The following is a 27,779-nucleotide window of genomic DNA, read 5'->3' as shown; positions in this document are numbered from 1 at the left end:
TGTTCATGACTCAATGGGACTCTGAGAGTTCCTGGGTGAGCCTGTTTACTTATTTGTTTTCTTTCTTTGTTTTGTTCTCTGTTTTGTTTTGAGACCGAAATTCACCATGCCATCCCACATGGCCTGGAATTTCCTTTGTAGACCAGGATGGTCTTGAACTCATAGAGATCTACCTGCATCTGTTTCGTGAGTAATGGGATTAAAGGCATGTGCCACTATACCCAGTTTACATTTTTTTAAGTTTTCTTTGTTTTGCATTTGTGAAAGTGTTGCCAGGGCACTAATTTGCAATCCTCCTGCCTCAGGCACCTATGTGCTGGGATTTTTGGCATGCTCCAGTGTGCAGAGTTGTTTTAGACTGACATGTCAGACACTGATGAATAGATACTCTCTAGAGATATTATTTAAGAGATTCACACACTGCAGGAATAAAAGCATGGTTCTGGCATTCATATGGTGGTCTTGTGAGCTCCTGACTAGGCAACCGTATCTGCTGACATGATAATAAACCTTTGAAGAAACTGGAGAGAAGTAAGTTAAAACTGGTGTTTTGCTTTGAGCTGAATAAAGGTGACGTTATGTAGTAGATGAATCGTCCGCTGCATGTTCTGGAAGATATCTGATGTTAACTATTAAAAGAAAGCATAAGTTTTATAGTGTTTATAAGTGTGAAGAGGTCTCTTTCTCTCCCCTCCCCTGCTAAAGTTCGTACTCAGGACCTTCTACTTTGGACTCCCCCAGCTGCATCTTATGCTCCTAATGCAGTTGCTCTCCACACTGAAACATCACTGACAATCAGCTGTGGACAGTGAGGACTGTGGCTGCCTGCCTTTCCCGTCACAACCACCTGGGAGTCAGGGGCACCCAGAGCACTTTCTTTCTGCCGGAATCTCCAGTCTGACCATTAAGATGGTGCAGTGCTTAGGTACAACTTAGCTCTCACATCACCCTTGGATGTGGTAGTTTCCTTTCTCTGAGTGGAGTCTTCTTTATTTGCCCCCTCATGGCCTGGAATCCATAGTTTTCCAATAATTCACATTTTTATAATGTTTTTTTCTTCTAAAAGAAAAAGCAGGACTCCAGGCTGTATGCATGTGTTTAGTCTTCCTTCAAACTGCTTCTACACTTGGGAGGGATTGGGCAATCCAGGCTGGCCTTGTTTGCATATCTTGTGAGTTGATACTTTCTGTATCCTTAGACTCTTCCTCCATTCCTGAAGTCCAGAAAATTCACTAGGGTAGGTATGTCATTCTAGAGTATTCTGTAACTTTTTTCTTCATGAAAAACCACTTCGCCATGTGGATCTGCAAACGCTGATGCTCTCACAGGGATCTTTGTGCTGCCGTGCCTTTACAGCGCTGTTTTGGGTTTGGGTCTTCTAGTCTTGGTTGTCATTTTCCCTAGCACTGGTTGTTTTCTCCCACTTCTCCTCATTGCCTTTCTCTTGGCAGTACCTCTTCTGCTTCCAGCTAGCTCTAACATCTTTTGCTGATGCCATCACCATGACTTTCTCCTTTATCTTTTTTGAGCATGACTAGAGTACCATGCACTCCATAGTCATCTCGATTTAGCTCCTGTGGGGTCTTTGATGCTCTCTGCACCCACTGAGTCTTTCTCCTCTCCATTCTTAGAAGTGTGGAGAATTTTTTGGGCCCCTGACATGTGCAGATTCTTTTTTAGGTTTCCTCTTGATGTTTGGGTGGGACCCAGGGCAGTGCCACCATAACCAGGCTCGGGCGCTGTGTTTGTACTGTGCTGAAGAGGTGTGAGTATGCCTTTCCACCTGTTCCCTAGTGTGAGCTGTACACTGTGGGTGGGCATATGCCTTCTGCTCTAGAGAACCTCTCCTCTGCAGAAACAAATCCCTGGGGCTGTGCCTAGTTTGACTGAGATTCCTCACAAGCTGCAGACTGTGTCTCCTCTCTTCCCTTCCATTGTCCACTAACACTGTCCAAAAGTCAACCTTCCTGGTCACCAGGAGCCAGAGCTGAAGTCTGAAAGGCTGATTTTGTTGCTTGTGTCCTATTTCCAGACACCCTCACTCTCTGATGGATGGACAAACCCTAAGTCTTTCAAGACTTTCTAAGTCACCTTCCTGAAGACCTGTCTAGCCTAGCAGAGTCTGGAAGGATGAACCAGCCTGTGTTATAGCTTTGGTGTTGAGCAGATGCTAGTGTTTTGGGCCAGCCATCTTTTTATGCAATGGTTTGAATTGCTCATCATCCCTCTGTTAAGTTCTAGATAATGTTTTCTAAAAGTTCCTTTTATTCATTTCTCTCAATTTCAAGAAAGAAATGTGTATGTTGTATTTTATCACCTCTTATTGTGTGAATTTCACCAGACATCTAGAAAGTCTACAGAAATGCCTAAATAAGGCCTTTCAAGATTTTCTCAAGTTGGTGGTAACACATTCAGATTTTCCATAAACCAGTCACTGTTTTCCCACTGATGTTTTCCCACTGATACTATTCCCTGATGGTCCACATCCATATACAGCTAACCATTCTTTTCCAAAACCCCGGCTTCCCCCCGGGTGGAGTTGTTAGCAAACATTAGCTACTGCTTTTCTCAATGTAATAAAAGTCTGTGTTTTCAACAAATGCCTTCATTGTTCCTTCTCTTTCTCCTTTATCTAAAAATGGTTTTAGTCTTTCTTTATACACAGAATATATTTTGATCATATTATTTCCCCTCACCCAACTCCTCCCAGATCCTCCCCACCTCTCAACTCTTTCTTTTTTGAAAGCTGCAGTAGCACCCCCCCCCAAGCCTCAATGGCTAGAAGGCATTAAATTGAGCATCCAAGATTAATTCCCTGGCAGGTCAAGAGGAGAGCAGCGTGTAGCCCATCCTACCTTCGTATCCCTTCGTAATGGCTTCAGCACAGTGTGAAAAGGTAAACAGTTGTGACAGAGGCTGTAATGGATGAGCTGGGTGGACAGGTCCCCCTGAAGTTCATCCTTTCTGTGGTGTGCTCAGCAATGAATGGGAAGGTGTCTTCTGACGGCCTCACAGAACTGTGGAATAAAGGCTCTTTCTGGAGTGTGGAAGGATCCTAAGTAAATAGGCTATGAATGATGGTGCCCGTGACGCCAGAGAAGTAAAAATAAATGAAGTGTGCTTGGCTAAGGTTTGAGCAGAGGAGCGCCTCCTGCTAGAGCCCTGTCTGTCCTCTCCATGCCTCCCATTGTTCGCAGACAAGGACAAGCCATTCCAATCCAAGCAGCTTTCATACCTAATAATTATTTGGAGAGTATGATATCATAATTATCAAAGATAGAAAATTATCATTTTCCCCACAGAACAGTATATCTCATCTTTTCCTGTACTGAAACCTCACAGGCTCACATTTGATTTAGTGCTCAAGCTGTCTTTCCCATTTCATGGAATTCTAAATTAAAATGAGACACTTTACTGTTCTGCCACAAATTCCCAAATTTCAGAGATAGACAGACAAGAAAAAATGAATGCAGTGTCCTGTTTGCCCACATAAATTGTACTCAACCTTGAAATAAACTGCCCCAAAGAAAATTAGTATGCACAGATTTTTATTCCTTGGTGGTCAGTAATTATCAATCTGTCTATGTATATTTAGTGTTTATGAGTAGTGACTGCACAGAGGGGCACACACAATTATGACTGGGCGTCCCACATAGCCTCTTTCCAGCCCCCCCCCACGTAGCCCTGCTTTTCTCTCCCTAGTCTCTAGAGATCACTTCTGTATTGTGAGTATTTCTTTTCACGAATGAGTAAGAAAATACAGCACTTTTCTTTCTGTGCTGGAATCGGTCTGCAATGACAAGACTCCATTCTTTCTGGGCTGAATAATATTCCATTAGTAGATTTCTGATTTTCTATTAACAGGTTCTTAGGTTAATTCCATCTCACAGTTACTGTGAATGGAGCTACACCACACAGGTACCTAAGATGTAGTGATTTGATTGGCTGTCAGATGCCCAGTTGTATGTTAGCTGTATGGTAGCTAGTTCTAGTCTGGCGTGTCCGGAAGCGTCTCCCCACTTCCCTCCACAGTGGGTTCTACTCGTTTGATCTTTCGGCCACAGTGTTCTTCATTCTCTGAATCCTTGCCCAGATTCATCTTCTTTATGTCAACCAATCTAACTGGGGAGATTATTCCACACTGTCTTTTGATTTTCATGTCTCTAATTAGTGGTACTGGACATTTTATATTTTATGGCCATTTAAATCTGCCTGTCTATTTAGTTAATGTACATGAGTATTTTATCTGCACATAGTTTGTCTATGAACCACACACATGCCTGCATAGACAGAGGATAGAAGAGGGTATCAGATTTCATGGGATTGCAGTTACAGACAGCTGTGATCCACCATGTGTGTACTGGAAATTAAACCTGGGTCCTCTGGAAGAAAACCACTGCTCTAAACTGCTGAGCCATTTCTCCTGCCCTAGCCATATTTCCCCCAGGAGTATGTATTGATCTCATTTGCCCATTTTTTGCCTTGTATTCCCATGGATAACTCCTATCTTAATGTGATGCCATTATTATTCAATTTTTCTACATTTAGTTTTCTGTTATATTTGAAGGTTTAAAGGATATTTATAATGATATTCAACCATAATGCTCATACATATTCAAGAAGGTTGTTATTAAATTTCTTGAGTTTCTTTTGTTTTCTGGATACTACTGTATTGCCAGATGAATAATCTAAGACCATTCTCCACCCCCAGCTCTGTGATCATAGTCTCTCTGGTGCTGCAGAAGCTTCATAGGTGATGTCCTCTATTGTGCTAATTTTTATTTTTGCTGTCTATGCAGTTAGGGGGAATTCTAGCCAAAACAAAAGAGAAAAACAAAATTTTCCTAGACAAATGTCTTAAAGTGTCTCCCATATATTTTCTTGTGTTAATTTCATAAGTACGTTAGATAGTTGATCCAGTTTGAGTCTTTATTTACAAATGATGAGACATATGGGTCTAGTGTCACTCTTCTACATATGAACATTCAGTTTCCTCAACACCATTTATTGGAAAACTTGTTTTCTCTAAGTATGTTTTGAAGACTTTGCTTTAAAAAATCAGCTGCTTGTATACGTGTATGCTCGAGTGTGTGTGTGTGTGTGTGTGTGTGTGTGTGTGTTCGTGTTCGTGTTTGCTTCATTTCTGTGCCCTCTATTCTTTTCCAATAGTTTTTATTCAGTATCATGCTGTTTGGGTTACTATAGCTTTGTATTATACTTTTAAAGTCCAATTTTTGCTTCTAGGCTTTTTCCTCATCATCTTTCTCTTTCTCCTTCTATGTTCCTCTTCTGCTTCATTGTGCTTTTTCTTTGCTAAATCCTTCCCTAAGAGTAGTCCCTACAACAGAATGACAAAGACATTCTGCAGGCAGCTGCAGCCTGGGTATGTCAAAGTCCAATAGAAAGACCCCCTCCTTTCAGAAAAAAGTTCCTTTTTTTTTTTTTTGGTTTTACAAGACAGGGTTTCTCTGTATTGTTTTGGAGGCTGTCAGTCCAGCCTGGCCTCGAACTCACAGAGATCCGCCTGTCTCTGCCTCCCAAGTGCTGGGATTAAAGGCATGTGCCACCACCGCCCAGCTGAAAAAATTCCTTTTATTATGAGTAAATTATTTGGTTTTAGCTTGTACAGAATCTCTAACAGAGTTGCTCTGCTTTAGTCAGTACTATAAGTTCTCAACATCATGTTCTCAGCATCATAATATTATCAGAAAAACTTTACTGAGAAAAATAATCTTATTGAAGTTCAATTAACATGGTTTTAGGGTTCTCTAGAGTCATAGAATTTATGGAATGAATCTCTATCTAATATATATATTAGAATGACTTACTGGCTGCAGTCTAGCTAATTCAGCAAAGACTTGCTATAAACAGAAAGTCTAAGAATCCAGTAGTTTCTCGGTCCTCAAGGCTGGATGTCTTTGCTGGTCTTCCATAGATACTAGAATCTTGAAGAAGTAGGCTTCAACACCAGTGAAGGAATGTATATTCTGACAAGGGAGGGGCAAGCAGGCAAAGATGAAATTTTTCCTTGTTCTATGGCCTTAAATAGACATCTAGAAGAAGGTATGCCCCATATTAAATGTGTGTCTTCTCTCCTCAAGATCCAAATTAAAGGCCTGTGTCCAGCATTAAGATCCAGATCAAAGGTGTGTGTCTTCCTATTCCAAAGGTCCAGACTAGAATTGGATTCGCTTACTTCAGACCATGCAGAAATGTCTCATGACTGTGCCCTCTGTTTATAGATTGTAGTTCACTTCAAACATAGTCAAGTTGACAACCAAGAACATCATCATAGCGGTAGTAGATACATAAGGAGAGGTCCTCTGAGATGAAGTTGAACACAGAACTATAACAAAATCCCATACTTTTCCTCATAAAAGCAGAGTGGAGATCTTCCCAGAGTTCTAGCAGAAAGGAAGGTGTTCATTCTTCATTGCAGTTGAATTTCAGTAGTTGCCTTCTTCTGTCATTGTGACACTGTTTCTGGTGCTCAAATCACAGACTAAACTCTTCACAGCTGTAGTGAGCAAGGCTTCTACTCATGTGTTCAGCCATGTTTCTATTATTGCAGCCTCTGGGTGATCTGGCACATGGGCATATGAATAGAGCAATACAGAAACTCACATATGTACACACACAGATTCAGACATGCACAGGACAACAGATGTTTATGAAACCCCTTCTTTGATGATTGTTTGGGTTTGTTTAATACACAAGATGTAAATGGAAAGATTTAATACTTCTCCACATAGTACCTTTATCTGTAAAGCAATGTCAAACATTACCCCAGTATTAATAAATATTAGGAACTTTCTACATCTATTTTCTGATGTAGATTTTAGGTTGGTTTTTAAAATATCAACTCAGGGGTCATAGATATCAAACATCCCTAGAATCCTTAGAAGGTTAGCTCACACTCTTCAGAACGGAAGGAAAATTACATGCAGCTATTTGAATGGACATTAGGGTTTTTATGAAATGTTATTTGGGTATATGTATATCTGTGTATTTCTAGAATGTATGTATGTATGCTTCTGATACTGAGGCCAGAAGAGAGCATCAGATCCCCTGGGTCAGGAGTTACAGGCAGTTGTAAGCTGTAAGGTCTCTGTAAGAGCAGTCTTAATCACTCAACCATCTCTCCAGCCCTGGGGATCTTAATTAGCTCTGCTTTTCTCAATTTTTGTAAACATTTTACATGTTTCTGATCTAACACAACATTAGCACTGCTATAGGCATAATTAATAGTTGTTAAATGTCACAAAAGAAATATAAACAATATTGGGTGGTGTACAGTTGAGCACCCTACCTAAAATCACTCAGTGGTATTTGAACTCCAATTTTAAAGCTAATGATACCTTGTTTATTTTTACTTTGGAAAAATAAATGTCACGATAGAGAGTTGTCACTTTATATGTTCAAAATTTGATTCTGCTGATTTTCTAAAGACTAGGTATCCTCATTTAAAATGTCTTGTGTCCTTGAAAAAACGGTTGCTGACTTTCTAGTCATAAAGAAAGGAAAGGAGGGATGGAGGGAAGAAGGGATACAGGGAAGGAGTGAGGAGGAGGGAGGGAGGTATCTGAGAACAGAAAAACACAGAAGGAAGGACAAGACTGATTCCCCTCAGTAGGAATGTCAGAAGATCAGAGCAGAACTCTTTCTTGTATGGGACTACTTGATTACTTTAATGACAGCAGAAGGAAAGATGTGGTGGCCTTTTTAGAATTGTTTGATTATTATTTATCTGGGAGGTCTTGCATCATTTTTAGTGAATATGCTTCAGTAATATTGCATTCTTCATAACAAGTCCTAGAATATCACTGCTCTGATGGCTACCTACCTAACTGGATCACTTCTGTTTCTCCACCAACTCTAAACATTGGCCATATCTACTAGTCCTGAGTCAAGCAGATTTTGTACTGTTCACATTTGATACTATTCTGTGTTCTGGTGTGCTTAATAAGGACATCTTGTGCTATTGGCATAATTGCTCTTTCCATTAATGAAGGCCTCTTTGATCTGGAAAGATATTTTAAAGAGTTACAAGAGGGATTCTATGTAGAACAGTGTTGGGCATACACTTAGAGAACCAGTCCCTGAAGAACTAAATGATGACACAATAAGTTCCCCAAGCAGCAATAAAAACATCTTAAGGTAGCTAAACATCTTCTGACAAACATTGCTCTTCTTTTCCCTATTCCTTCATTTTGCCATGTACTGCAATATTTGAAGTGCCATGAGTCACTTCACTGTGTCCTCCACAGGGAAAGCATGTACACGCTGCAAGGTCCTTTGTGTTATGGGAGATAGTCATCTTTGTTTAAAAACCACATTTCAACTGGAGAACGTGATAAATGGTTAGTGTCACTTACTGCTCTTCTAGAGGACCAGAGTTAAGTTCCCATCACCACATGTAATGAATTGAAACCATCTGTAACACCTGTTCCAGGATTTCCAATGACTCCATGCGTGCAAGCATTTACATACACATCTGTGTGCACATATGGACACATGTATAAAGTAAAATAAAGCTTTTTAAAATATTTATAACAACAAATTTTGAATCAGTCACATAAGAAAATGTTTTCAGTATCAATAAAAATAAATTATCTAGTGACTTCTCAGTAATGGTCTTGATATTTTTAATTCATGTTTTATAAAGATTTTACTAAATTATGAAAAGATCATTAAGTAAAATAAAAATTGACTGGTGTTGGTGACACATGCTTTTTATCCCAGCACTCGGGAGGCAGAGGCAGGTGGATCTCTGTGAGTTCGAGGCCAGCCTGGTCTACAGACCAAGTTCCAGGACAGCCTCCAAAACAATACAGAGAAACCCTGTCCCCCACAAAAAAAACAAAGAAAAATAAAAAATAAATAAAAATCAAGTGCCAGACACAAGGATTAGCAGGACATATCCTCAGTGAATATAAACATGTTCACTAAAAATTCACAGTCATGTAGTAACTTAGCCAGAAGCACCCTTAGTAGTTTTGGGGACCTAAAAATTAGGTAGCTTCTTTTTGGTTATGGAAAAGTCCAGAGGAGGTGAACAAAGTAATATGTAATTTTTCATTTATATTTGTTTCTAAAATGCTTGATATATTAATAAACACATCTTAAAAGAAAAGAACACCTTTCAAACATACAATATACAAACTTTTAGCCATTGATGCAGATATAATTAGTTTTAAAAATAGGTTTATTGAAATTCTTTTGGCATATAGAGTTAAATGTGCCACATATTCCAGATTATTCTTGTTGTTCCACAGGTTGATATTGTTTTTCCCCATATCTATAAGTTCATCCATGATTCCTCATCTATGGATTCAGGGAACCACAAGCAAAAACAGTAAGGTGTTATGTGGTTCTACATATACTATAGAGTTTGGCTGGTGAGTATTTACCCTAACTGAATGCATAGACATTTCTCTGTGTCATTCTGTAAATAATACAGTATAAAGTCTGAGTGTCTACATTGTGTTGGGTCATATACATAATCCAAAAGTAATTTAAAGACAACTGGAAGAGGTGTGAAAGTGTGTCCTATGATGGGGAATGTCAACTTGATAAAAGCTAGAATCACCTAAGAAACAAACCTCTTGGCATGCCTATGAGGGATGATTTAGTTTAGGTTAATTGAGGTTAGAAGCCCTAATCCATGTGGGTGGCACCATCCCATGGATTAGAGTCCAGACCTAAATAACTAGGAGAGCATGAGAGGGTCATGGATATTCCCCTTTTCGCTCTGCTTCCTGACTGCAGATGAAATGTGAGCAGCTACCATGATCCCCTACCATCATGACTTCTGTGCTATACCTTTGAACTATGAGCCAAAATATAACCATCCTTCCTTAATTTGATTTTGTCACAAGACAAGTAACTAATACATATGCAATGACATCGTATTTTATACAAGGCTTAAGCATATATTGACTATGGTTTAGAAGGTAAATCTTGCGACCAGGCACACAAAAATATTGACGGAGACCATACCTCTTGTTTTATAGCTAAATAATATTCCATTTGTATAAATATAGTGCAACTTTTGTGAATGTACTTTCAAAATTCTTTCAGTAGTATTCCTATGAAAAGAATTGTTCATTCATGTGGTAGCTCTGTGCTTCATAATTTGAAAGATATTCACACCTTTCCAAAGCAACTACATACTTTCACATTCTTGTTGGCAATACACTAGGCTTTGGTGTATCTGTAGCATTTCAGCTACATTCATTATTGTCCATGTCTGTGACTATGTCTATCGTAGTGACATCTTGGTGTGATTTTAATTTGTATTTCCAAAATGACTGGTGATCTTGGCCCTTTCTTCATGTACATTTGGCTATTTATGTATCTGTTTGGGAGAAACGTGCTTTCAAATATTTGATACTTTTTTTACTGGCTTATTTATCCTCTTGTTGAATTATGAGAGTTCTTTGTACATTACAAATGAATTACTCTTACCAGATAGAGTCATTCCTGGGTATGTAGCAAAAGCTGCTTCTAGGATTGACACCCTGCAGATTTCACAGTTCATAGATGCCAGATTATGTATATGAAATGATGGTGTTTGCACATACGCTGTGCAAATCCTCCTGCATAATTGAATTCATCTCTCCATTATTTACAATGCCTAACACAGTGCAAGTGCTATGTAAATAGTATGCTTTATTTTTACGCAATAATAACCAACAGAAGTATGTTTGTGTTCAGTACTAATGCAATCATCATAGACCTAACTGAAAAGTACATAGTGCAGCTGTACAGGATATAATACAACACAGGTCTTTATACAGCTGCATAGGAGATAGTAAAACTGCATGGGATATTATACAACTGCACAGAATATATTAAAACTACATAGGCTATAAAACAATCTCAAAGTATATAATAAACTACACAGAATATGATATAAACTCATAGGCTATAATACAACTTCACAGGATATTATATAACGGCATAAGATATTTTACACAATGATATCCTATACAATACAATGTATAGGATACAGTGCAACTCTCTATATATCTGTATAGAATATTGAGCAGCTGCATAGGCTATCATACAATTTCATGAGATACAGTACAACTAAACAGGATATAGTACCACTCCATAGGGTATCCATCAACTTCATAGGTTATGCCACACCTATAAAGGATATTGTATACCTGCATAGGGTATAGAAAAATAGCATAGAGTATAGTATAACAGCATAGAGTATGGTACAATTGCATGGTATATTATATAAAGCTGACTTAATCTGGGATTAAGTCATACTGGAAATTTGCCTGGATTGAACTAGCAGAGGTCTTGTGCATTCAGTCTCAACTACTATGAATCTCTATGTGCAAATGCACTGCTATCTCAAAAAGACGCCAACCACATCCTTATAACCACCCATGGCCTTTAACTCTTAGAATCGTTCTGTCTCCTCTTTTGCAATAACCCCTGAGGCTTGTGGAGGGTAAATGTGTCATACAGATGTTCCATTTAGGGCTAAACATTTCTCAGTCTCCTATTGTCTGCACTACAACCAGTTTTGAGTTTCTGTGTTACTTACTATCTACTGTAAAAAAAGAATTTTCTTTCATGAGGACTGACCAATGCACTAACTTAGCAGAGTAATGGTAGTAGCCTGTTCCCTAGGGCATATAACCTGTCTAGTCACAGATTCTTAGCCAAAGAAAGGATGCCAGGCACGGGTTTCAAATTTCTTTGTTTTTCTTCTAGCAGCGAGTATAGCATGTGGTGGTTTGAATAGGTATGACCTCCATAGACGCACATGTTTAAATGTTTGGCCATAGGAAGTGGCAGTATTAGGAGTTGTAGCCTTGTTGGAGGAAGTATGCTACTGTGGAGGCAGGCTTTGAGGTCTTATATGCTCAAGTTATACCCAGTGTAGGGCACAGTCTCCTTCTGAAGATCAAGATGTAGAACTCTCAGCTCCTTTTCCAGGACCATGTCTGCCTGCACATTGCCATGTCCCACCATGATGATAATGGACTAAAGCTATGAAACTACCAGCTAACCACAATGAAATATTTTCCTTTATACGAGTTTCCATGGTCATGGTTCTCTTCAAAGCAATAGAAACCCTAGCTAAGACATAGCCCCTCCCAGCACTATGAAAGTCGCAAAAAGGAATGAAGTTTCAAGTTCAGTAGAAGATTGATTTCTCCATGTTCTATGACTCGGATATTTGGTGTCTTCAGCAATAGGTTCTCAATGTCAAGTTCTGGAGTATAACCAGGAACATAGACAATAATCTGTAATCATTAGGGGGTATATGAAACCTCACTGGCCAATAATCTCAAATGGTAATGAATGCATTCTATTTTATTTGTTAGCCTGTGGTATGTAGTAGATGCATTTCTATCCAATATATGCTAACACAATTTAAACTATTTTCATATGTGTATGTGTATATATTTTAGGAAGCTTCTACAGTAGTAGGTTTCCATATAATCTTTTGAAATGTCTTTAGTGATAGTTATTCCTTTCTTTAATATGATCTACTATCCCTCAACTCTTTTAACCCATCCCCATTAGCCATATATATTACTGTATTCGGTTTCTCCTTCCTATAAATTCCCTCATGTTTCCTTACTAATTCCCTATTTACTGTGGGTGTTCAAAATGGGATGCACATATTTGAAAACTCAAAGACCTACAAATGGAAAAAATGCAATTTGATCTCTCTGTGTCTGCTACATTATTCAGAATGGTTGTTTCCTATTCCATTCATTTACCTTCAAATTGCATAATTTCATTTTTCTTAAAAACTGAGTGATAGTGAATTGTGTTAATGCACCACACTTCAATTGTCCATCAGTTTGTGCATATCTAGGCTGCTTCCATTTCTAGCCATTGTGAATAGAGTAGCAATGACCATAAATGAGCAAGTATCTCTGAAGTAAGATATAGGGTCTTTTGGGTATATCCTCAAAAATGGTATAGTTGGATCATGTGGTAGATCTATTTCTAACATTTTAAAGAACCTCCACAACTACCCCCATAGTAACTATATTAGTTTGTACTCCCAGTAGTAGTGACATGTGCCTCTTTCTTTAATCCATGTCAGTATTTATTTCTATTTGGGTTTTGAGGGATTTTGGTTTTTTTGTTTTGCTTTTTTTTGTTTTTGAGGGTTTTTTTCAGCTATTTTGACCAAGGTAAAATGAAATCACAAAATAATTTTAATTTCATTTCCCTGATAGATGGCTAGAGATGTTAACCATTTTTTTAAAAAATGATTTTTTGCCATTTGTATTTATTTTTTAGGGAAATTTCTGTTTAGTTCTATTCCCACTTTTAATTGGGTTATTGTTTTCTTCATGCTGTGGTATGACCCTTTGTATGATATGAATATATGTTGCTCTAGTTGGTTGAAAATAAAAGCTGTTTGACCAGTAGCCAGGCAGAATAAGGTTAGGGGGAGCAATCAAACTGAGAACTCAAATGAGGAGGAGTGGAATCTGGAAGAAGTCAGTGAGCCTTCAGAGCAGCAAGATGTACTAGACTGTAGGTAAAGCAATGAGCTACATAGAAGTACATAGATTAATAGAAATGGACTAGATTATAAGTAGGACCTAGTTAGTCATAATCCTGAACTGTAAGGCCAAATAGTTTGTAGTTAATATTAAGTCTCTGAGTGGTTATTTAGAGATGGCTGCAGGACTAGATGGGACAGAAAGAACATCATTTAGACTTAGGTTTTTTGTTTGTTTGTTTCTTTAGTTCCTCGTGCATTCTAGATACTAACCCGTTGCCAAATATATAGCTGGTAAAGACTTTTTCCTAACCTGTAGGCTGCATCATCTTCACTCAAATATTGGTGTCCTTTGCTGTACAGAAGCTTTTTTTGTTTCATGAGGTCTTGTTTATTAAATTTTGGTCTTATTGTCTGAGCTACTAGACCCCTGTTTAGAAAGTCTCTTTTTTTTCTGTGACAGTATGTGCAAGTATATTCCTTACTTTCTTTTTCTCCTCTATCAAGTTCAGGGGTTCAGGTCTGATGCTGAGTTCCCTGATCCATTTGTAGTTGAGTTTTGTGCAAGGTGAGAGGTATGGATCAAGTTTCACTCTTTAACATGGGGTCACCCAGTTGGACAAGCATCCTTTGGTTGAAGATGCTGTCTTTTAGCCAATGTGTATTATCGACCTTTTTTAATTTGAAAATCAGGTGTCAGTAGTAAGTGTAGGTTTATGTATAAATATCTCCATTGCTTTTCCATTGCTCAAAGAATCTGTTTTCATGCCAGTATTATGTTGTTTTAATTACAGTTGCTCTTTAGTATAACTTCAAATCTGTGACAATACCACTAATTCTTTGATTATTCAGGATTGTTTTGATTATTCTGGGTCTTTCGTGGTTCCAAATGAAATTTAAGTTAATTTTTTCAATTTATGTAAAGTACTGCTTTGAAATTTTGATTGAGATAGCATTGAATTCATAATTTCTTTTGGTGGGATGGCTATTTCCATAATATTAATCTTGCCAGCATATGAGCATGGGAGGTCTTTAAGTCTTCTGGTATCTTCTTTGTTTATATTTCTGTGTCTTAAGGTTTTAATTATACAAATATTTTACTTCCTTGATTACTTTTATTCCAGTATTTTGAGGCTTTTGTGAATGTAATTATTTCTCTGGTTTCTTTCTTGGTATACTGTCATTTGTATATAGAAAGGATACTGATTTCTGTATGTTAATTTTTTATTCTGATGGTTTAATGAATGTGTTTATTGCCTTAAGAAATTTCTGGTGGGGTCTTTAGGGTCTCTTATACATAGAATAATATCGTCTGCAAACAAAGATCCTTTGACTTCTTCCTTCCCAATCTGTACACCCTTTTTTTTTCCTTCACTTGACTCATGACTTTAGCTAATATTTCCAGGAGTATATCAAATAGGTAGGAGGAAAGTGAGCATCTTTGTCTTGTTCCTAATTTTAGTGGAAATGATTTTAGATTTTCCATGTTTAACAAGATGCTGACTTTTTTGTAATGAGACATGTCCCCTACCAGACTCTCTGAGTCTTCCATCTTGATAATTTGGGAATGCACTTAAATGTTTGATGTTGAATTTTGTCAAAAGACTTTCCTACAACTAAAGAGATGAGTATGTAGTTTCTTTATGTCCTTGAGCATATTTATGTGGTGTATTAAATTTCCTTTATATATAGATGTTGAGCCATCTTTGCATCTCTGGGAGAAAGCCAAATTGACCATGTTGGATACTTTCACTTATGTGTTTGGTTTGCAAATATTTTGTTGAAAATATTTTCAGACATGTTCATCAAAGATATTGGCCTGAAATTTCTCTTTTTTGTTAGATATTTTTCTGCTTTTATATAAAAGTTATACTGACTTAAGAAAAAGAATTTGTAAGTGTCCTTCAATTTTCTATGAGGATTATTAGCTTTTGTTCTTCTTTGAGAGTCTAATAGAGTTCTACAGTGAATCCATCTGCCCCTCAGCCTTTTTAGGTTGGGAGATTTTAATTACTGCTTCTATCTCATTGGATGTCATATGAAATAGCTTATTTCTTTTTGATTTAGTTTTGGTAGACCATATTTATCTGGAAATTCATCCATTTTTATGTTTTTCCAATTTAGAGAAATATAGATTTTTTTTAAAAATATGAACTTATGGTTCTCTGAATTGCCTGCATGTCTGTTTTATGTCTCTCTTTTGTTCTCTAAATTTTAGAATCTGGATCTTCTCTGTGTGTCTTTTTTAAAATTTGGCTAATGATTTGTCATATTTTAACAGACAGTTTTCACGGGCACAATAATTTGGGTGGACAGTTGCAGTCATTTCCTGACTTGGAAGTTGCTTCTGATTTTAAAGGTTTATGTTGAGTAACCAGATTATTAGTCTAATAGGTCTGCATTTATAAGTGACTTGGCCTTTCTACATTGCAGCTTTCATAACCCCTTCTTTGTTCTGTGCTTTTAATGCTTTAACTAAAATATGTCATGGAGAATTTCTTTTCTTGTCTTTTTATCACAGAAAGACATCGCTTTCTCTAGGTTTCACATTTTTATTTTCTTTGATTTTAATGAATGTTTTCTTTTTCTTCTTCTTTTTCTTCTCCTTCTATGTCCATAATTTGAAGTTATGTCTTTTAACAGTGTCCACAAACTCCCTCATGTTCCATTCAATTATTTTTTTTTAATTTCTTGTTGACCTTTTCTAAGTGATCCAATTCTTCTATGTGGCCTCCCATCCCTGACTCTGTGTTTTAGACAGAAACTATTTTGTTGGTAAGGCTTTCCCTGAGATTTTTAGTTAGTTCATTGAATATTTTATTTCCAGCATTTTTTCAGTAAGAATTTTGTTTAAAATCTTAATTGACTTTTTACTGAGTTGTTTGACTATGGTTTTGAAAGTTCTGTGTCATTTTCATTAGATGTCATTACTATGGGGTTTGCAGTTTGGGGAAGTGACATGCTATTTTGGATTGCTGTGTTGTTTTTATTTCTATGTTGAAATCTGTTCATCTGGAGTTAGTTTTTTGTTTTTCTTACTTTTTTGTTCAAGCCACCTTTTTTACTTGAGCAGATATGCTTATAATGTTCATGGTGGAGCTGATTCATAAACGGATTGGGATATCAATTTTCTGTTTGCCTGGTATTCTAGGACACAGTCTCTATCCATGTCTTCTGTTTTCTACTGCAGTTTGGTGTCATCAGCATTTTGACCAAGGATCCTGGGACAAGTTTTCCTGGACAGTGCATACTGGTCTTGAATCTCAGACAGGGCAACTTAAGGGTCCCATTAAGCCCTGGGTTAGTTGTGATGGCTGGAGGGTTCCTGGTGGGGACCAGACCAGAATCTGGCAAGTCTTAGAGGAAGATAGACAAGACTAAGGAAATAAGTGTCCCTGACAAGAAGCTGTGGGGATTGGGTAACACAGACAGATGGAAGGAGGCAGAGCAGGAGAGTGCTAGCAGTCTCCCTGCCTTTGGTCCTTTGTGTGATGCCTAGAGAGCCCGTTAGCCATCTGGGCTAAGATTTGAACAATCCCTAAGGAAGGGGAACAGGACTAGTTTTACTTTCTTGATGATGTTATTTCAAACACAAAAACATTAGTTTTGATAGAAATCCAGTTTGCTTTTATTTTTAGCACCATAGATTAAAAAATCCACTGCCTAATCTATAGCCACAAAAATTATCTCTGTTTTCTCATAACTTTTTTCTAGTTTTTATTTTCAGATTCTGATTACCTGGGATTTTTTTTCATAAGATGTGAAACGTGTGCGTAATTTTATTCTCTTGTATGTAAATATCTACTTGCCTCTGTGTATTGAGGACATGATAAGGCACTTGAAATTGTCTTCTGTCCTTTGTCAGAATCAATAAACCATAAAGTAAGTGCTTATTTCCCTATATTTCTTTTACCTAAGACTGTTTCTTTGGTTCTTTATGGGTCTTTACAGTTCTATGTGAACTTTATGATTATCATGCTAATTTATGCAACCAAAAAGCAGCCAGGATTTTGAAAAGTGATACATACTGAATCTATCATTTGAGAGCTATTGTCATCTTGTGTAAATATTCCAGTATTGATCTGTTAAGTTATCTTTCAGTTCTTGTTGAGATGTTCTTAAGTATCATCTTACAGTACTATTTGGGGTTATCATGTATAAGTTTTTTATTTATTTTGTTAGGTTTATTCCAAGGAGAATGATGTGTTCTTTTGTAATCTGGGTTGTTTTATTTTTTAAAATTCATTTCAGAATTATCTTTGTCAAGTTGTAGCCATACGACTGATTGGCATATGCTGATCTTCTATTTGGGAGCCCTGTTGAACTCACTAGTTACACCTAGTAATTCTCTTGGGTGGGAGAGAGAGAGAGAGAGAGAGGAGGGGGAATAGGAGGGAAGACAGAAGATGGAAGGAGAGGGGAGAGTATTGATCCCATCCCTCTTTTCCAAGAGAGCAGTCATACCTAGTCTAATGATAGAAGGCCAGCATATGACACATGTTTCTTCTGGATCTCCTCTCTAGCCAAGCAGATTTCGTTTGGCCTTTTCTCAGTTACTACACTCCATGTAGTAAAGCCAGCTAAGCAATCTCTACAAATGGGTAAGCAATACACACTCTCTCCCTCTCTGCACTAATGTGTCTGTCTGCTACAATGTACCTAAGCCAAGGAGAGCTCTCTGTGTACTTAGTATTCCAGAGCTTAGAGGGCAAGAACCAGCAAAAGGTGGGAGGTTCTGTGATCCCTTGCACCTCGTTCCTCACGTTCTGTGCTTCCTAGCATCAATACCACCGGTACTATATCTGGGGACTTGATCTAATCCTCTGATGCGCTTCTGGATTTTCTATTCACCATCAGGACCTAGCAGAAGTGCTACATCTTCCCTTGGCTTGTCGTAATAGTTCCCACAGCCATCACTGCTGAGGAAGCCAGCAACATGATGGCTCAAAACCATTTGTCACTCCAGATCCACGGTTTCTGAATCCTTCTTGTGGTCTTCAGGAGCACCAGGGTCAAGGGTTCTAAACTAGGCTTTGATTACTTATTGTTGCCACGTGTTAGTTTCATTTTTAAATGAAATATGCTGTGTCCATAATGTCTGAAATAAACTGATGTAGACTTCTAAGATCCATTCAATATTGCCTATTGCACAATGTACTCTCAGGAAATACTAATCTCCTGGTAATACTCTGGCTGATCTAAAGTGATTGACCAAGTGGTCACATCTGCTGACCCTGTTGTAGTTTAATTCGCCATTTGAGGAATTCCCACTTATTTTTGTGTCCAGGAAGGAGGATAAGGCTAGTTAGTCTTCTCGGACAAAATTCCCACCACCCTCCTGCACACTACAGTAAAGTCAAATACAAATGTCTCTAAAGCTTAGGTCATGGGTGGTTGGATGCTTTTCAGACTACAGAGTGAATACTTAGCAGATCCATGCAACTGAGCAATAAGTAATAACTGGAGATCAGAGAGCACCCTACAGCCTGGGTACTTAGTCTCGGGAACATGGAGGTTACTGAATGTAGGACATCTGAGCAGTGAGCAGCGCTAGGGAGCAGTGGGTGCTCTGTGTGGAAGATAACACCTCACACAGTGAGCATCACTATGAATGATCATCACTATGAATTCTTCATAGGGCTCAGTTATTGTCTTCTACATGTCATTTTTGCTCATCCCCTCCTTTTTCTTCCCTGAGAAAGGGTACAATTACAAATTCACAAAACAATTGAACTTGGAGTTTGAAGTAGTGTTTCACCCTTGGCAACCAGAATCATTAATTGTTATACAGCTTGTGAGTAGAAAATAAAAGCCAGCCCCTTATCTGATGAGCACAATTTAGTGCTTTCCATGCAGGGCTCTCAAATATGATGTGGATGAAAAGACCCCAGAAGACTTGATTCTGGATTCAGACTTTGCATTCATGACTTATGCAATACAGTAATATTTACTTATAGCTGAGATGCTAAAATACAAGACTAGACCTGTTCTTCCTGGATATAAAACTTCTGAAAAGAAAACATAATAAGAAGAGCTTACTTTAATAGCTTTGCTATTACCAAGTAAAATGTTTGTGAATGCATTTATTAACTTACCTTTATCATGAAAATAAATCTGTATTGTTTATTTTACATATGTTTAACTAAGTCTTCAGTTAGGTTTCTTAATGGTGAATGAACATTTTATGAAATTGATTTATTTGCAACCAATTCTGGATAGATGATGTAAATGTCTCCATGTTTCTCAGAAATTTTAGGTGTAAATGGTGTCACATGCTGAAAAAAAGCTCTCTAACAGCCTTAATTTCTTCCAGTGTGTGTCGGTTTGAACACCAGGTTGTGTTGTTGCTGTTCAGAATTATTCATGAGTTGTGTACCTGCCATTCCATGGTGATAGAAGCAAAATAACCAACACTGTAAATGATGCATTCCTTTCTGTCATCAAGAAACATCCAGGGGTGGAGAGATGGCTCAGTGGTTTAGAGCATGTGCTACTCTTGCAGAGGACCTGAGTTCAGGTCCCAGCAGACATGCCAAGTGGCTCACAGCCACCTACTACTCCATTTCTGGCATACCCTTCTGGCTTCTGCAGGCACTCACACATATGTGGAATACATGTCCGCACAGAGAGACATAAATACAAATAAATAATAAATTGAAAACCAATCCAGTCTGAATGGGAGAGGTGACTGATAGACGCACAGGCATCTGTAGATCGCTTTCACTCCGTCCCCTGCTGCTCCTCCCACCCCCCCCCCAGATAGCCCATTTAGACTCTGCCCTTCCACCTTGTGACAATAATCCCTTGGAATATTGGAAAAGCTACAAAGGGAATTTGTATAGTCATGAAGTGGAATTTAATGAACCAAGAATTTGATCAAAGAGAAAGATTCCTTCCAGGATGCCCTAGTTATTTTCGAGTTCATGTGGAATAAACAGTACGCTGTACTAGAAGGCGCTCATCGTCAACAGAGAACGATGGTTTCTGAAACCCTTAAGGTAGAAATGATAGCAAAAAAAAAAAAAAAAAAAAAAAAACCAAACCAGGCACTCAGAAAATTAGAGGGGAGCCATAAGTTAAGATTTTGCTACATGATGAATAGCACGGGGCACACATAGGAAACTTAAGCCTAGTTAGCTCCACACTATGTATTCTTGTGAATACAGAAACAAAAATGGAAGATGTCAAATACGGTAAAATAAGAGTATCCAGAAGAGAAGACGAAGGCTCGTCCAAACGCCCTGGTTTTGAGGGGTCTCCAGCGGTAGTCTGTAGAGTTGTGTCAGCCTTTTCTCATAAAACATCAACATGAAGGGCTTGGAAGAGGATTTTGGTTCAGGCTTGACTTGCTTGCCTAGCACATTGTAAAACTAGCAGACGATTCTAAAAGTTCTTGATGGCCTGGAAAAAAAGGACCAAATTTTACCAGGGGAAATATAAACTTATTAATATAAAACTATGTGCTCGTATTAAAATAACATCTGCCCCTAAATGGAATAGGGAATGATGTTACCAGCATTATGCATGAAGGTTAACTGCAGGTTCAGTGTGACTCAGGGCTGTGGCATATCTGCCTGGTAACTGAATTTAATGCAGATCACAGGTCATGCTAGGGAATGACACTTGGAGTCATGTCCTGCATTCTGGGTACCTTGTTCAGGGAAAATGTTGACCACCTGCAGTGTATCCAGCTCAGAGATAGAATAAACATGGAAAAGGAGTTGCCAACTCTCTCATAGAGGAACTCGGGAAGAGGCCACTGAGCTCAAACAGGATTCGGAGGCTTCTGAAAGGACTAGTCTCAGAAAAATACTAGTGACCTCTTTCTGTCTAGGAAGGAGAATCATCCCATGGGGGCTGAGCTGATGGAAAGTTTAAACACGGGGCCCATGTTCTTCTCTCGCATGCTGTAGTTGGCCTAAGTCCACTCCTTCCCAGGCTCTGCATGCCTCTATTTTATAGCCCTCCCAGACCAGAGCCTCTCCCATTCTCTGCTAATCTTCTCAGACCACTTATGCCTTCCCAATACTACAAACCCCTTTCTGAACCCCAGTCCTTGACGACACTGCTACTCCTATTCTAGTTCCGAGTGTCTCCATGGCAGCACTGATCAAATATTTGCTTCTGAAGCTGATGGGGCTGCTTAGCGTCCACATCCCCATAGCACTCTCCTCCAGCTTAGCAACCCTATCCACCTGCTTGCCCTGGGAAAATCCATCTGTGTACCCATCTCTTTTCAGTTGGAACACCAAGGGTTCCCCATTGCTGCCTCACTGGACTGTTAGGCAGAGCCTCCACACTCAGACAGAACATGTGACTGCGGGTTGAAGAACAGCTGGCAAGCCTGTGAAAAGAAGGTGAAAGCAGAAGATTGGGCCCTGGCCTGGAGATCTCCCAAGGGTCCCAAGATTACCAATCCATGCTTTCTCCCGTCTCTGAAGAGGGCTCCTCTTGGAGAATTCCAAAGCCACTTAAATAAATGATGGCGTCATCACAATGAGTAGCTGGTCAGGTTGGAGTGTCCCTGTTGCATATTGTCTCATCTGTGGTGTTTACACATTGTTTCCTAGGCACAGTTGTGTGGTGAAGTAGGCAGAACACATGACAGCCTAGGGCAACGTTCATCCCAAGGGAGCCAATGGAAGGCTCGGTTATGAGATGACTCCGTGACCTAATTCAACAAGAGTTTAAGAATAATCAGTTCTTCAAAGACCTACACAAGATGGGGGAGGGACTTACAGAGTCCCACCCCTACTGAGAAGGAGCTATCAACTGATGGTAACTGGGGGTAAGGGGCAAAGACAGGTGGTTTTTGCTTTTCTTCAGGAATATGTGTCTACCCTCCAGTAGGTTATCCTACACCCAGGCACATAATGGCAGAACTAAGTGGATACAGTGGTTATGACAGGGAGAGATGGGAGAGAAGGAGGGAGGGAGGGAGGGAGGGAGGGAGGGAGGGAGGGAGGGAGGGAAGGAGGGAGAAATCACAACATCTAGGGAATTGGTAGAAAAATGTTAGGGAAGGATATGAAAGTAATTGAAGGAGAGGGAATGGGGCTTGGACTTGATCAAAGCATACTATATGAATGTATAGACATTAAATAAAATAGTTTTTAAAATAACCAGTACACAAACTAACAAGAACACTGAAACTGAATGTGCAGTTCTCACCATCAGTGAACCAGTCTTTCAGGGGACATTTGTGTGATACAGTGTTGTGTATCTTGGGGTGTTGTATATCCTGGGGAGGGGGAACATCACAGGCTTCCATGGACAAGGGAAGTAGCGAATGTGATTATGTTTCTGTTCTATAAACACACCGGCAACTGTGCTGCCCCAAATGACAAGAGTGAGCGAGGCTCCCAAGCAACACCAAACCACTGCAGTAAGGAGCTGGGAGTGAGTCCAGATCCCTGGTGGAGGGAGGACTAACTCACCCATGATGAGCACTCCCTTTCTATGTATGGAGCTTCTGCCAACATCAGGTCTTACAATAACCTCCCATGGGGCTTTGTGTTTGGAGAGCCACATAAGGGACTTCCTCTTCCACAGTGAGATGTAGGGGAAATCTACCATAGATGCTGTGGAAGTCTCCTACACTCCTCCATGCTTCCTGTGTCCATAGCAAACTTATAAGCTGTATATTGCAGGCCAGCATGCCCTCATGTAGGACAGTCACTCCCAAGCAGCTTCCAGGCCAAGCACTGCCCCAAGCACTATATTGACTCCTTGCACACTACAATTGTTCCCACTATGAAAGCCAGTAAGGTTTGAGGCTCGTTGGCCATGGGAGCTAGCATGCTCTGAATGGTTTACATGTGTCCAAATAAATGCTGGCCAGGCAATTTCTGCATAAAACCACATTGCTGTGTGCATGAACCAGAGACATCCCCTCTGTTTGTGGAAACAGGGCTCCCTCTATCACTACTCTCTGGCTAAGTCCAGATAGCAAACCACCATTTCTGGGACACATCAGGAGGCTATTGTGTCTCAGATACCCACGGGTGGTGTCATCCATATGGAGCCAGACTTTCCCTCCTCCCCTCCTCTGTTTGTTTTCTGGAACACCTTTTCCCTTTCTCCTTCCCCCATCGTGTGAGTTCATGTGTGGCTGGTTTTCTTGGGCACAAGTCCCAACTCAGCTTCAGCTTTGTTTGTTGTTTGTACTGACTGCTCTGAGATCAGCCTCTGACACTCTGTGGTCAGCTTTCCCTGAAACAGGAGCCCCTACTGAGCTACTCTACTCCCAGATGGAAGACAGTGTCCACTTTGCTCACACAAGAGAAGGCACAGCACCCAGCCGCATGCTCTGGGAACCACTGTGTTCTGTCTCAACCCAATAAAGAACGTCTGTAAGAGAAGTATCTGGATTTTGTTAGCCGACTACAGAAACAGAAGTGAAGCAAGATTCCTTTATATGTCATCTTAGTAAACTAAAATGTTAAGCTTCAAAGGGCCAAACAGAATCTCTCCCAATCCAGGAGCAATGGATGCCCCGCTAGACTTCCGTTTCAGGAATCCCAGGGTCATGTCCAGGGAAGAAAACAAGCTAGAACTAATCAAGATTTTTTCAAAAGTTTTAAATAATGTAATACAGTATGTTGTAATTTTGTCTTATTGCTATTGTTATTAATCTTCTTTGGACCAAGTTTTGCAAACATCAACCTCCCAGTTGTAGACTTAAGCTACCAGCAGAGAGAAGGGAACCCTTGTGCTGAAAGTCATCTGCATCCTCTGGTAGGGCATAACCTGTTGATTGGTTATGATGTACACAGCAGCTAAATTCATCTGGCCTCTATGAAGGCCTGCACTGGGGCTGGCTGGCCCTGGGAAAGCTGCTAGCCCTCACCAGTTTTATCTTCCTGAGCAGGGTGATGGTGGAACCTACATTGGCTCTCATATGCATCTTTTCCCTGAGATACCTCACATGTCACTGTCCCTCCAAGTCATGACTTTATCCATGTGTTCTGCACCCTGCACAGTCTGGGTTACTAGAGCATCTGAATACATAGATGAAGATCTCCCAGAGGCAAAGAACATGATCCTTGCCTTCGTCAACCACTCTCTTCTTCCACTGCATGTTTCTTAGAGGGAATCTTCATCTCACTGATGACCTAGTCTGGAGAGCAGAGAATTGCCCTCCCCTCATATCTCTTAGCTGGTGTTCCTCGGGTTTGTTGCTGACTCCCACTGTCCTAAATCATCTCCCATCAGGCTACTTGCTTGGACTCCCTTTCTTTCACCAGCCTTATCAAGTTCACACCCTGCTATTCTTCCCAGTAAATTTTCTAAGTGCCAAGCAGACTTCTTCCCTCGGGATTCAAGCTCCCCTAGAGACTTCTCATTTTCCAGACTAAAGAAGACTTTATATTATAACAGAATTTGGTTTGTTAACTTCATCTTCTACCTCTCCATACCTCAGGCTCCAGTCACTAGACCAGTGAACAGGACAGTTTTTCATCCAGCTGGATTTTGCCTGGAGCACACCTTAGCAATCAGAATCTCAGTACATGACTGTCAACCGTCTTCAGCAAACTCTGCTTCTCCCCATCAAGCTCCCTCCTTTCCATGTACAAGTTGAGCTCTGCTCTGTCTTGGTTTTCTGTAAATTTCTGTAAATTTAAAATCTGAAAAGTTATTTATTTTAGTTCTCTACCTCCAAAAGCTAACTTGGCTGTCCCTTTCTGTCACCTTAAGATTAAGTGCTGGTCATCGACTCAATCACATCTCATCGCTCTGACTTAATCTTCTGTTTTCTAACTTCATATTTCAGACACATCCTGAGTCCATTTTGAGGCCAGCTGAATTCCTCCCTGATATGCAGTAGGAAAATTTTCCTGAATCTGGGGCCTAAGACATGTACATGTTTGGGCAGGGCTGTTAATCTACTATAAATGCCCCCTTCCGTGTTCATGCGGAAACCCTATGCCTGCTGCCATCATTCCGTGTGCATCTGTGTGTTCATCAGTCACCCTGACTCCTTAGCTTCATGAAGATCTCATCATCCTTGACTCCCTATTTTAAGAGAAAATTGTTCTTAAGTTAGCATTTAAATAATCCGGATTATCTCAATAGCTAGTGATACCCTAGCATCTCCATAAGAATAAACTCAGAGGAGGGATTAGCTAGCATTCTGCAATTCATTTTTAATGACCGCAATTTGTGAGCATTTCCATTCAGTATCTACAGAGGACTTCATTATTTTCTTCACTGCTGTAGCCAGCATTTACTGTCTCCTGTCAGGCATTGTTCAAAGGCCTTTTCATGTCAGAATTTATTTAATTTTACAACAAATTTCTGAGACAAGTATAATTATTGTTGGCTACCTCATGAATATGGAAACTGAGGCATCTGAGATTGAAAAGCCTGCCCAATGTCAGACAGCTTTGTCTTCAGGAACTCTGAGTTAACCATGGACATGGACACGCTGCCAAAACAAACAGTCCCTCTGCCAGCTACACAAATGGGAGGGGGTGGTCATTGTAGTTAATTTCAAATTGTATTTGTTTCTCATGAAACTCAATAGCCTTTAGCTACATGGGTTTAAGAGGAGAACTCAGTGAATTAGCTGGCTCCATCTGAGATTTTTCAAAGAGCTAACTTCTAAGACACATAGGCTGTGGGCTTCAAGCATAGAAATGAGCCTGCGTATTATCTTTCAAAGCCACCTTGGTCTTTGGGAAAATCCTTGGATCTAATGGTGAATCATCCCATGATCGCTCTGTCAGTTTGATGAGAGTCAGTCTCAGGGGAAGGCCATTGTGCCAGGGAGAAGAGATGGCAGGAAGAAGAGCTTTAAATCTGTGCTTGCTTGCAGTTTCTGCCTTTGATGCTGTCTCTGGGGGCCCGGAGATCGCCTCCTCTCAGTCAACAATTCTATGTCTCCGTCACAGTTCTGAAGGGGGAGAGCCCTTTAAGGCATTTTGTACTGACAAGCCCATTTCTCTTAGGGCCCTAGAATGTAATAGAAGCCATCAAGGGCAAGGGATATTAGGCTGTTCTCTGCGATGGCAGCAGAATTCATAAGTTTTTCAACGGCTCCCTCCTATCAGCCACTCAGTTACTAGTATGGCGAAGGACTAATATGCATCTGTGGATAGTCAGTGCCTGGGTGTTTAGAGGGTCGTACTGTTTATCTCCAAACAACTTTGTTTACAAAGGTGGTGGTGTTTTCCCAGAGCCCATGCTAAACTTTAAGCTAGGGAAGTGAGGGAGAGGCCTGAAGGATTGGAAGCTTATAATATGAACACCCTCATTTAACCTCAGTCTAGAGGTAAGAAGAGAAGGGTTTCCACTTGATAGACACTGAGGAAAAGTCCACTGCATTCCCTCAGGCCAGCAGGTGACAGGATGTATTTCAATAACATGTATTTCAATGCTGAGTGGGAGGGTCTCCCCATTCTCTGTTGTTGACAACTTTACACACCCTGAATGAGTTAACTGAATTACTTTTCCATGATTAACTTAAAATTGCTTTGAAGCCAAATTTAACCTGATTTTACTTCATTTTCTTTCAGGAGGACACAATGCAAATGTCCTTTAAGCTTTTTAAAAATCAGAAACAAATATACTTATTTGAAACTGTAGAAACAGCATTAATAGAAACTACTGTTGTCCCATGCTCCACCCACAAGAACACCATTAACACAAGGCACTGTCCTTCCAGACTTTTCTGTTGGCATGTGTCAATGGACATTGTTCCCCAAACTACAAGCACTGAGAACACACTTCTCTGTGATGGTTTAGGCATCGATCTTCCCCTCCAGGTTACATTGAGAGGGTCCTCAAGCACAGAGGTAGAGCTAGTGTCTTTACACAGAATCCCTGAGAGCCCCTTGTCTCTCCCATCATATGAGGACATGATGAAAAAATTCCCTGTGCACCAGCAAGCAGGCTCACACCCAACTTGCCAGCACTTTGACTTTGAACAGCGCAGCCAATGAATGCATGAAAGGTTAACTTCTGTTTCTAGGCCACTACTTTTCAGTAGTTCTGTAAGGTTGCATAGTGACATTGGGGTCCCCTCAGGTTGTATTTAAAGGAGAGCAAAAGAAATCATCTAATTATTTTCATGGAATGGATACATAAAAGCACACACTTTACCTTGCGGTTGTAGAGGTCAGTAGTCCTAAAATGAGGGTTACTAGGCCCAACTAAAAATCTCATCAGGGTGTGGCCCTCCCTAAGCTCTTAGAAAACTGCCTCTTTGTTTTATATAGCTTGGGGAGGCTGCCCAAGGTTCTCAGCTTGTGTCCCCATGCCTTTTATTAAAACCAGAAGTTTTCTT

General features: G+C 39.7%; 1 protein-coding gene and 1 long non-coding RNA gene across 4 annotated transcripts in view; one reads left to right on the top strand and one right to left on the bottom strand.

Annotated features, from left to right (window-relative positions):
- Positions 1-27,779, top strand: part of Rarb (retinoic acid receptor beta) — a 336,441-nt gene that overhangs the window by 42,265 nt on the left and 266,397 nt on the right. The window lies entirely within an intron of this gene.
- LOC121140917 overlaps positions 20,330-27,779 on the bottom strand; it is a 14,559-nt gene continuing 7,109 nt past the window's right edge. For both annotated transcript variants that reach the window (XR_005877870.1, XR_005877871.1), the window contains exons 3-4: positions 21,906-22,163; positions 20,330-20,893 (exon numbers count right to left, since the gene is read on the bottom strand). This is a non-coding gene — a long non-coding RNA (uncharacterized LOC121140917). The remainder of the gene's footprint in view (positions 20,894-21,905; positions 22,164-27,779) is intronic.

This window comes from Mesocricetus auratus, unplaced genomic scaffold, assembly GCF_017639785.1.
Source record: "Mesocricetus auratus isolate SY011 unplaced genomic scaffold, BCM_Maur_2.0 Super-Scaffold_100006, whole genome shotgun sequence".
Classification (NCBI taxonomy): Eukaryota; Metazoa; Chordata; class Mammalia; order Rodentia; family Cricetidae; genus Mesocricetus; species Mesocricetus auratus.
This window is presented reverse-complemented; position numbering and strand designations above follow the sequence as displayed.